General features: G+C 42.2%; 1 pseudogene; it reads right to left on the bottom strand.

The window, feature by feature from the left end:
• Positions 1 to 8,825: 8,825 nt before the first annotated feature.
• LOC130363233 (U2 spliceosomal RNA) lies at positions 8,826 to 9,030 on the bottom strand (annotated as a pseudogene).
• Positions 9,031 to 12,276: the final 3,246 nt, after the last annotated feature.

The raw sequence follows: 12,276 nt of genomic DNA on the forward strand, positions 1-12,276 counted from the left end.
AGGGAGGTATAAAATAAGGCATGAAAAGCCAAGACAACAGCTGAAATCTATCAGTAATTAAAAAGAAATCCATCCCCTTGTCAGTACAAACAATATCAGCTGGTTCAGTCCCAACTGATGGCCTAGAAAAATTGCTAAGGTGTCACACAAGACACATCTCATGATGGGTAAAAGCAAAGAGTTGTCTCATGACTTTCTCAAACTAATTGTTGCAATACCAAACAATGATGTTGGTTACAGGCACATGTCAAAGCTTCTGAATGATCCAGTGAGCACTGCTATGGCCATATTACAGGAGTGGAAATCATTTTACCATAAATTTTCCTAGAACAGGTGCTCCTCGCAAGATTTTTGAGAGAGGAATGAAAAGAATAATCAGAAAAGTTGTCCAAGAGCCCAAGGCCCAGAATTATCAGGTGTTGTCTCAAAGAAACAGTATTTAGTGAGGAAAATGGTGAGGTGTTCAAAACTTTTTTTACCCACAGTATATTTTTAGGCTTCATTTTGTTGTCTACAAACATGATGTGGATACGTATTGCCAAACATTTTCCAAGAAGGATTATGGTTTGTCTGTGTTGCTCTTTTTATGCCTTTCTTTCTGCATTGTTTTGATCAGTGAGCAGTGTAGGGCACAGATTGAAACCATGACTTTTGATGTTTCCAGATCAGCCTGAAGTTCTCTGCATGTCGTAGGCAGCCACATTTCGACTTTTTGTCTACCTGCAAAAATGTTGCTAGTAGTCATTTCTGATATCAGATTTATTTTGTTTATACGGTCATTTTTTCCACCACTGAAACATTCTATCTCATTGTGTGGCTTTTTGAGTCATATTTGTCAGTATATATAAGCTCAGGACCCACAAGGTAAGTGACACTAGTATTTTGTGTCACTATTTTGGTGATTTTAGTATTAGATACTAAATAAATCAACTCTATACATCACAGCTTTTGGGGCCTATATTTTGATATATATAAAAAATATCATGATTATCAACTATCCTCAGTAGGGACCCTTTGCATCTATCTAGATATCTTTTGGCGTAGGGTAAGTCATCTTGATTTTGGTGTTTTATCCCCCTCCCCTTTGTCCTTATATTCAATGGGTTTCCAATATGTTTTTCTTTATTATTTTTTCCAACAGCCGGTTTGAACACATCTTACAAGCCACACTTGGCTGTTTTGACCATTAGGACCGTCTGCATCTGCATCTTCACCAGCGTTGTCCTTTTTTGGGCCTTATTCATTGTATATGTTTACACCTAAATTGCTGTGTTCGCATATTTATATTGTGTCATCTGCTTTAAGTTTATATCTCTTGACTGACCGTGACAATAACATTTTCTTTGGTCTATTCTATTCTTTCTGGACCTTATGACCTTTTGACTTCTTTGACGCTGTGAATTACTATCTATCTTGATTTATCTACATATTATTATATCTAAGTGCTGTTATTTATTTGCAGTTATATTATCATTGATTGCTTATATCTACTGTTTTTTTAAAATTTTGGTTTCCTCTCATCCCTGATGAGCCCCAGATATCTAATGTGTGAAACGCGTTGGTAAGAGAGGCCTATTAATCTTCAACCATTAGTGTATATCTAATTTTTTCCCTACCCCATCCACACGTAGCGATAGGAGTCCCCATCTAGACAGGTAGGGCTCTTAGTGTAGGTGATCACCTGTAACCCTATCCCCTTTCCCTATCCTGGCACGATTTGGTGTATTTAGCCATTATCTACATTTTGTATGTATTTAGATTTTTGTATCTAGTGTATTTATTTCTTATACTTAGTAAAATTTGATTTTATTGCATCTAAAAACCTAATTGGTGTATTTCTAAGTGTTCGTGGTATTGTGTTATAGTTCCACCAAGGGTTAGCTGTATCAGAGTGGCTGTGGGTGCCATCATAATAATACCCAACGTTGTTTATTTTTCGAAACAACTTTTGTAGGGTTCCTTTTTCCACCACATCCTGGAAGTTTCCTAACAGGGATGTTTCTACCCTTCTTACTAGGTGAAAATTGGTGTAGCTATTCAGGAGATATTCATCTTGTTCCTAGTATGGTATTTTCTCCTGAACAGCACTAGAGGCAGCTATTGCTGTATAAGCAATGCTTTGGTGATAGCCCCACGCCATTTAGACGATAACTCCACCCCCACTCCAAACAGTTGTCAGCAGAAGGGGGCAGAGTTATTGCCAGACCGCTCAGGAGAAAGCAATGCTCATACAACAGCAGCCCGCCTCAATTACAGATAAGAGGAAACTATCATACTAGCAACAAGATTAATATCTTCTAAACTGATACACCGATTTTCACCCGATAAGAAGCATAAGAAACAAGGTCAACCAAACTATCTACCTGTATATTCAGGTCAGTACAGGTGACCCTGCTGTCAGTTTCCCTTTAACTGTTGTATGAATAGCAAAACCAGGATGCCAAGGTGCCATAGAGATGTTCTTGTACCCTTCTCACTACTTGTTGACAATGGCATATTTGGTCAGCTTAGACAACTCTCTGGCCTTTTTAAGCATCAGACATTTGATGATGAAAGTCATGAAAAGGTGGGAGAGATGAGGCATATTAATTAATTAATCATCAGTCTGATTTTGTACTTTGTGCCAAACTTAAAGGCATATTAATTCTGTTTTGGCATTGTTTTTAACCCCTTAAGGACCATGGCCATACAGGTACGCTTTGACGCCCTGGTACTGAAGGACCAAGGACGTACCTGTAAGCCCAAGGGAATTTCGCCGGGCAGGGACCGGACTGGGATGCCTGCTGAAATCATTCAGCAGGCAGCCCGTGACAATGCCTAGGGGGGTCCCAAGACCCCCCCCCATGTCGACGATCGCAATTCACACCGGCGATTCAGTTCATACGGGTGACCCGATGACCCGGAGATACATGGTGATCCGGGGTCGAGGATACATCCCCAATCACCTACTGTATCTAAGGGGAGGTGGCGATTTTTTCACCCCCCCCCCCCCCCCCAGGAGCGCTGCTATTGGCCGGACGATAGCAGCCGGCAGGGGAGGGGTTAATGACCTCTTCACGCAGCTCTGCCAGCTTACTGAGTTCAATCAGAAGGCAGAACTGCAACAAGGAGACAGGGACCCCCCTCTGACCAGATCAGAGCCCCTCAGTGCAGAAGACATCTCTGTAGTGCAGGGAGAGAATAAAATAAAGGGACAGGTAGGAGTGAAAATAAAAGTTAAAAAAAGTAAAAGAACCCCCCCCCCGACCCCCTAATAGGTCCTCAAGGGTCCGCTGCAGTTTTTTCAGTGTGACCCGGGACCTACTAGGGGTTCAGGGTGCTGCGATTTGTCACCCTTGTTTTTGGGCCGCAGCATTTTCCCCCCCACCCCCCATATAACGGTGTGTGATTTATAATCACACACCGTTATATATAAAGTTACACCAAGCACACACATACACACTTAAACACACACCCTCCACCACACATTGGGTATTTCCATATTCAGAAGAGATGGGGATACAAATTTTGGGGGGCATTTTCTTCTATTACCCCTTGTAAAAAAGTAAAATTTGGGGGAAAACCACCATTTTAGTGAAAAAAAATGTCATTTGCACATCCAACTTTAAAAAAAAAAATCATCATACACCTGTGGGGTGTTAAGGCTCACTGGACCCCTTGTTACGTTCCTTGAGGGGTGCAGTTTCCAAAATAGTATGCCATGTGTTTTTTGTTGTTTTTTGCTGTCCTGGCACCATAGGGGCTTCCTAAATGTGACATGCCCCCCAAAAACCATTTCAGAAAAACTCACTCTCCAAAATCCCATTGTTGTTCCTTCCCTTCTGAGCCCTCTACTGTACCCATAGAGCACTTGACATACACATATGAGGTATTTCCTTACTCGAGAGAAATTGGGTTACGAATTTTGAGAGGATTTTTCTCCTTTTACCCCTTGTAAAAATTCAAAAACTGGGTCTACAAGAACATGTGAGTGTGAAAAATGAAGATTTTGAATTTTCTCCATCACTTTCCAGCTGTTCCTGTGAAACACCTAAATGAATGAATGTCATTTTGAATACTTTGAGGGGTGAAGTTTTTATAATGGGGTCATTTATGGGGTATTTCTAATAAGAAGGCCCTTCAAATCCACTTCAAACCTGAACTGGTCCATAAAATATTCAGATTTTGAAAATTTTGTGAAAAATTGGAAAATTGCTGCTGAACTTTGAAGCCCTCTGATGTCTTCTAAAAGTAAAAACATGTCAACTTTATGATGGAAACATAAAGTAAACATATTGTATATGTGAATCCAAATATAATTTATTTGGAATGTCTATTTTCCTTATCAGCAGAGCTTCAAAGTTGGAAAAATTTTAAATTTTAAATTTTTTCATCAAATTTTGGAATTTTTCACCAAGAAATGATGCAAGTATCGACAAAATTTTACCACTAACATAAAGTAGAAGATGTCACAAAAAAAAACTATCTCAGAATCAGAATGAAAAGTAAAAGCATCCCAGAGTTATTAATGCTTAAAATGACAGTGGTCAGATGTGAAAAAAACGCTCTGGTCCTTAAAGGAGAACTCCAGACCATAAAAATTGTCCCCCATAGTGCCTGCAAAAAAAAAATAATGTACATACCTTCCTCCGCTCCTCCGGGGCCTCTGGTAACCGGCTCCGGTCTCTGCCGCAATCCACTTCCTGGTTGCCGGTGGTTGGATGAATCAGCCAATCACCAGCCTCAGCGCAGTCCGACTCGGCCAGCGATAGGCTGACCGGAAGTGTGAAAACGCTTCAGGACACAAAATTCTTCACTACACTGGCACTTGCGGCCGGGGCCGAAAACATCACACTGCCGCTCAGCCTATTTCCCGCCGAGTCGGACTGCACTGCGGCTGGTGATTGGCTGGTTCATCCGACCACCGGCAACCAGGAAGTGGATTGCGGCGGAGACCGGAGCCGGTTACCGGAGGCCCCAGGGGAGCGGAGGAAGGTATGTACATCTTTATTTTTTTACTGCCGGCACTATGGGGGACAATTTTTATGATCTGGAGTTCTCCTTTAAGGTGAAAATGGGCTTGGTCCTTAAGGGGTTAAGGCACAACCAATTTTGGCCTTCGGGACACAGGCCATTTTAGTTTTTTTTTCCCTCCTTGCCTTCTGACAGCAATACCTCTTTTATTATTCCATCCATAGACCCATACGGAGGCTTGTTTTTATGCTCAATTGTACTTTGTAGTGACACCTTTCATTTTACCATAAAATGTATGTATGTAAAAAAAAATTATTGATGGTGGGAAACTGAAAAGAAAATCCCAATTTTGCTAATATGGGTGGGTTTGTTTCTACACAGTGCCTTTTACAGTACAACTGATATGTTATTTTCATTCTGGGGGTCAATAAGTGATACCCATGGTTACTCAAACATTTTAAACAAAAGAAGCATGTTTAAAATTGCCCTATTCTGATTCCCTATAACTCCTAATTTTTCCGTATATGGAGCTATATAGGGGCAAATGTTTGCACTGTAGTTTTTTATCAGTTTAACATTTGTGTATATCGAGCTTTATAAATCACTCTTCATTAGTTCTTCTGTGGGATGGGATGGGATGTGACTGAAAATAAGCAAATTTGGATTTTGGTTAGTTTTTTTGTTTACGTTTACACCCTTCACTGTAGGAGACCATGGTAAAATAGGAAAAGAGGGGGATTTCATTTTTGTATCGGGGGAGGGGCTCATTCACTGTTATTAAAACATGGGACTATTTATAGCAATCTTTTGACCCCCTGTGATTGCGCAGTATTGATCAGGCATCTGAAGGGTTAATGGCTGACATCAGCACGATTGCTGATGTCCACCATTACCGGCAGGTCCCATCAACAGCTGGGACCTGTGGTCTATGAAAGGAGCATATCTCCTGTGCTCGCTTCATAATTCGGACAGGAATCAGGACCTACCTGTCCATCCTGGTGTGCCAGGTAATAGCATTTAGGAAGTATTACATTTGACTTGCATTGGTGTAAAAGTTACTGTAGATCTTAGTTTAGCATTAGATATATGTAAAACATATGTGCAAAACATCTGCATTTTTATGTCTACTTTTACTATATAAAAACTGCTAGAAAGTAAAAGCTTGGTGCGGAGTGAGAGCAGCCTCTTTGAAACATAAAAACATTTGGCACTCTACGTTTTAACTTGCAAAACATGCTCTGTGAGCCTATTTCAAAAGAGCTTGTTGGAGTCATTCCTTGCACGACTACACTGATTCATAATATTATAAATGATAAGCCGGAAAGAACGTTAACCCTTTAGCAGGTCTACACTTTCTTCTCAATGTTTTTTCCTGGCATACATTTCAGTCTAAGACCCCATGCATATCATGGTGGTGTTATCTGATCGGGCTTTGTAACAAACCATGCACTTCATCTTTTGTGTTGTCCTGTAATACAATGTTCAATGCATAAAACACTTTGACCCTCATTTACAAAGACTGCAGTGACGGTTAGGTTTTTTTTTTCAGTGTACTCGTCTTTTTTTTCCCTTGTGATTTACTAATCTGTCGCCCAATTTCCCTTTCTTTCTGTCGCAGTTTTTTTTTTCTGTGGCACAAAATGTATTCTGTGCGACAGGAAAAAAGTCTGACTACATTAGTGCTTGTACTACTACCCCCATCATGGAACAGGGTCTGTTCCATGTTGGGGGTAGTAGTACAGGGGCTGAGGGATTGATCGCACCGGATCTCACTTCTGAGACCCGATCCGATCAGATGTTATTAAGCAGGGGAGCGGGAGGCATGTTCCGATCCCATGCAATGTACAGTAAACTTTCATTTTTAAATTCCGGGACTGAGGAGCCAATCAGGGCTCCTGGCAGGGTTTTAATATAGAAGCGCTGTGGTGGGCAAAGATGTATAGAACCTGGGGGGGGGGGGGGTATATATCTGGCCCCTCCAGCGTTTCTATATATATTTCCCCCTGCTGCGCTATATCAAACATAGTGACCGCTGCACTTGAATAAATGTACTGCCCCCCCAGTGCTATTATATATCTATACTGACCCCCGCTGCGCATATACTGACCTCCGCTGCGCATATTTATATATATACTGCCTTCCCCAAGCTGCGCATATTAATCTTCATCTTCTCCCTCCCCTGGCTGTCAATGAATGAAAACTCTATTGGCGGGGGAGCGGGGGGCTGCTGCCCGCTCTCGCTGCTAAGAGTTTGTCATTCATAGCGGGCAGCAGCTGCATATCATGCTGTGGGGGTCAGACATATGAATATATGTCTGACCCTCACAGCATACATATACAAATGCCGGCTCACCGCTATGAATGACAAGTAAAGCAGTGCAGGGAGCGGAGGCTCGCGCTGCTGCTGCCAATAGCTTACTTGTCATTCATAGCGGTGAGCCGGCATTTGTATATATAGATGCTGTGAGGGTCAGACATATATCCATATGTCTGACCCCCACAGCATGATATGCAGCTGCTGCCCGCTATGAATGACAAACTCTTAGCAGCGAGAGCGGGCAGCAGCCCTCCGCTCCCCCGCTAATAGAGTTTTTATTCATTGGCAGCCAGGGGAGGGAGAAGATGAAGATTAATATGCGCAGCTTGGGGGAGGCAGTATATATATAAATATGCGCAGCGGGGGTCAGTATATGCGCAGCGGGGGTCAGTACATTTATTCAAGCGCAGCGGGGGTCAGTACATTTATTCAAGCGCAGCGGCCACTAAGTTTGCCGCAGGGGGAAATATATATAGAAACGCTGGAGGGGCCAGATATACCCCCCAGCGATTCTATACATCTTTGCCCACCACAGCGCTTCTTTATTAAAACCCTGCCAGGGGCCCTGATTGGCTCCTCGGCCCCGGCCATTCAGGGCTTCTGGTGGGGAATTTAAAAATGAAAGTTTACATTACATTGCAGGGGATCGGAACATGCCGCCCGCTCCCCTGCTTAAGAACTTTTGATCGGATCGGGTCTCAGAAGTGAGACCCGGTGCGATCAATCCCTCAGCCCCTGTACTACTACCCCCAACATGGAACAGACCCTGTTCCATGCTGAGGGTAGCAGGATTCACTCCGTTTTGAGTAATTTCCCGACAGCTCAGAGCTGTCAGGTTTCTGTAAAGCAAAACTCACAGGTTTTTCTGTGAGTTTTCTTCACACTCTGAGGTTTTTTTCTCTTTTTGTTCGGAACACGCCCCTTTTGTCAGGAAAAACGCCCCTTTTGTAGTTTTTTTTTTTTCACTCAATGATTTTGATTTTGTCGGGTTGTGCGCCAGATTCTGGCGCAAATTCTGGCGCAGACAGAATTCTGGCGCAAAACCCGATCCTGTCGGGATCCTGTTAGTAAATGGGGGCCCAATGTTCCATTTCTGTTGAATATCGGAATGTGACTTCTATTGCTGTGACTAGACCCTGATATGTTTATATCAGAGCTGATCTGCTATTGACAGAGCACATTACAATATTTCTCATTCCGCTGTTTCATGTAAACATTCTCTGATGCGTTACTGATGAAGACATTGAAAAGTGTCACAAAGAATAATACATACATAGATGAAAAGGTTGTAAGAGGAGTATAAAGTCAGAGATTGAATTTTCTCATTAAATTAGATTAATAGGAGTATTAAAAAAAAGTCTCAAGTGTGTGGCTTATGCTCATAGCATCTACATCATTGCTGCAGATATATTGTACTGTTTATGAGCAATAAATTCTGTGTTTCCTATTCACACTTGGGTCTGCAATCATTTAATAAAGACAGCGCCTGCCCATATAGCCTAATAGCATATAAGGATGTCATGGGGGATGTCCTCACTCTGGACAACCCCAAAATGCATATTCGCTCAGTTTTTTGGGGATCTTCCCAAGAAGAACATTGACGAAAGATAAATAAAACTTAGGTCATGGTAAGTATGCTGACATTTTAGTCCTTTTAGATCTTGTCCTCACCAGTCATACATCGATGCTGCCTGATCCACCCATAAAACTGATAAGAACAGATATTTCACTTGATCTTAGCCAAAAGGCCGAGAAGCGATATTTAACTGTATCAGCAAGTTGTTGCCTAGCTGTCAACTGACAAGAGTGGTATGTTGAGGTACGTGGTGTTCAGAGGGGCTTGATGCTTAAAGGGGTATTCCAGGCAAAACCTTTTTTTTATATATATCAACTGGCTCCGGAAAGTTAAACAGGTTTGTAAAATACTTCTATAAAAAAAATCTTAATCCTTCCAATAGTTATTAGCTTCTGAAGTTTTCTGTCTAACTGCTCAATGATGATGTCACGTCCCGGGAGCTGTGCATGATGGGAGAATATCCCCATAGGAACTGCACAGCTCCCGGGACGTGAGTCATCAGAGAGCAGTTAGACAGAAAACAACAACTCAACTTCAGAAGCTAATAACTATTGGAAGGATTAAGATTTTTTAATAGAAGTAATTAACAAATCTGTTTAACTTTCCGGAGCAAGTTGATATATAAAAAAAAGTTTTGGCCTGGAATACCCCTTTAAGGAGATGTATACGTTGCAATGCTGAACACTGTGTCAAAACATTAGCAGGAGGAGCAGAGTTGTTAAAAGATATATAATAAAAATATAGTGCACACAGATTCCGCAGCGTTGTACACTCAAGTTGTATGTTTTGATGCCACTAGAGGTTAGCCCGTATTAGTTGTTAAGGAAGCCTAAAATCAGTCTTTAAGGGGGGAATGACAACTGTTACAAAATAGAATACCCAATGTTACAAATTAGACCCATTGTAACCTGTTTTTACCTATATGTATGAATATTGCTATTTACATCAAGCACTCCCAGGGATACCAGAGGGAAAATCAGTAAGATGGTTTAACAACACAAAAGGGTTTGCTTGATATAAAAAAAAAAAATGGGACTGAAACATTGCATTGAAAATATGAATGAATAACTCTTTATTTCTTGTACTGTTTGGGAGTGCTGCAACTACTCTTGAGTATATATTTTTGGATCCTGATCAAGGTCTAGACTGCATGCACCCACATCCTTTTATTTATTCTGATATCTATATTAACATATATCCATAGAAATATGAACATATATAATGTGTGTTTAGCAGAGTCACCCATATACAAGTTCAGCTATCTAGCCAAAATTCTGGGATTGAGAGGAGGGGGTCACATTTTGAGTTATTCTTGAATATTCTGGTGGTCTCTGAAAACTCTAACACTCTATTAATGCTTATGATATTGCCATTTAATAGGATAGGATACAGTCTTAAAAATGCTAGTTTCTTTTTCCACATTGTAACTTATTTTTATTTTATAAATCTGAGCAGCAACATATAACAGAACACACTCAGTGTGAAATAAATTCTGTGTGCTGCTAACTGCATTGCTGCCATCTAGTGGAAGACAGCTGTAATGCATAACACATTGATAGTAATCTGTGAGCTTTATAGTTTATCCCTACTCATAGAGGGAGATTTATCAAAACACGTGTAGAGGAATAATTGCCCAGTTGCCCATAACAACCAATCAGATCGCTTCTTTCATTTTTAACAAGGCCTCTGCAAATTGAAAGAAGCGATCTGAATGGTTGCTATGGGCAACTGGGCAACTTTTCCTCTGGACAGGTTTTGATAAATCTCCCTCAGAAACAAGGAAACTTTTAGCAAAGTTTAGCCATAGGTGCAAGCTGAGCCGGTCCTCCAGTAGCTCTGCAGGGCCTACACAGTGGTTTTCTCACAATTCTTCTGTGATTTTCAATCCAATATTTATTTTTAACAGCATACAAAATTACTGCTGTCTCAGATTTTTCCCAGGCTGCAATGCGGAAGAGACCTGACTCACTAGTCAGCAGATGGAGCGATCAATCTGCAACAGATGAAACAGCTTTAGGCACCCTGATTGGAAACCACAGGTCTTTTGAATGGATGCAGCTCATTTATGTTTCAATGGGTGGGGTGGCTGATGTGTGGGAGGGAGGAAAATGGAATTGTGGGATTTGTAGTCAAAAAAAGAAAAGTCAAACAGGAAATAGCAGTTCACATAAAGCTAGCCACAGTGTTATGGTAATCTTACAACATAGCCATTTAGCCCAAAGACAAGCGCAGATCCCTCCTAAGCATGTCCATTACTGTCTGCCAGGTACATACTAAAATCACCATATGCTGCATAACCCCTTTAACTATAACGGGCCACTGCATACAGGGGGCTGCCAGCTAAAAGGGGCTACTACATACAGGGGGTTGCTAACTATAAGGGGCTACTACATACAGGGGACTGCTAACGATAAGGGGCCACTACATACAGAGGGCTGCTAACTATAAGGGGCTACTACATACAGGGGGCTGCTAACTATAAGGGGCTACTACATACAGGGGGCTGCTAACTATAAGGGGCTACTACATACAGGGGGCTGCTAACTATAAGGGGCTACTACATACAGGGGGCTGCTAACTATAAGGGGGCTGCTAACTATAAGGAGCTATTAAAGGGGTACTCTGGTGGAAAACTTTTTTTTTTTTAATCAACTGGTGACAGAAAATTAAACAGCCTTGTAAACTACTTCCAGTACTTATTAGCGGCTGTATACTACAGAGGAAATTCTTTCTTTTTGGATTTCTTTTCTGTCACGACCACAGTGCTCGCTGCTGACACCTCTGTCCATTATAGGAACTGTCCAGAGCAGCATATGCTTGCTATGGGGACTTTCTCCTGCTCTGGGCAGTTCCTGACATGGACAGAGGTGTCAGCAGAGAGCACTGTGGTTGTGACAGAAAAGAAATCCAAAAAGAAAACAATTTCCTCTGTAGTTAATCTAAGGGGGAGGGGGGGGGGGCAGATTAACCCCCCCCCCCAGTAGGCAGGTAGTACCCCCAGATTAACCCCCTCCCCCCAGACCCAGTAGGCAGGTAGTAGTACCCCTAGATTATCATTAGACACCCCCCTTGCACCTTACTTGCACTGTTGCTGTACTGCATAGCGCACTGGGCACGTCACGCTCTAGGGCCGGCGTCAAGACGTACTACCTGCCTACTGGTGGGGGTTAATCTAGGGGTACTACCTTCCTATGTGGGGGGGAGGGGGTTAATCTGAGGGTACTACCTGCATACTGTGGGGGAGAGGGTACTACCTGTGTACTGGGGGGGAGGGGGTTAATTGGGGGCACTACATGCCTACTGGGGGTGGGGGGTTAATCTGGGGTACTACCTGCATACTGGGGGGGAGGGGGTTAATTGGGGGTACTACATGCCTACTGGGGGGGAAGGGGTTAATCTGGGGATACTACATGCGTACTGGGGGGGAGGG

Source organism: Hyla sarda, chromosome 3 (assembly GCF_029499605.1).
Source record: "Hyla sarda isolate aHylSar1 chromosome 3, aHylSar1.hap1, whole genome shotgun sequence".
Lineage (NCBI taxonomy): Eukaryota > Metazoa > Chordata > Amphibia > Anura > Hylidae > Hyla > Hyla sarda.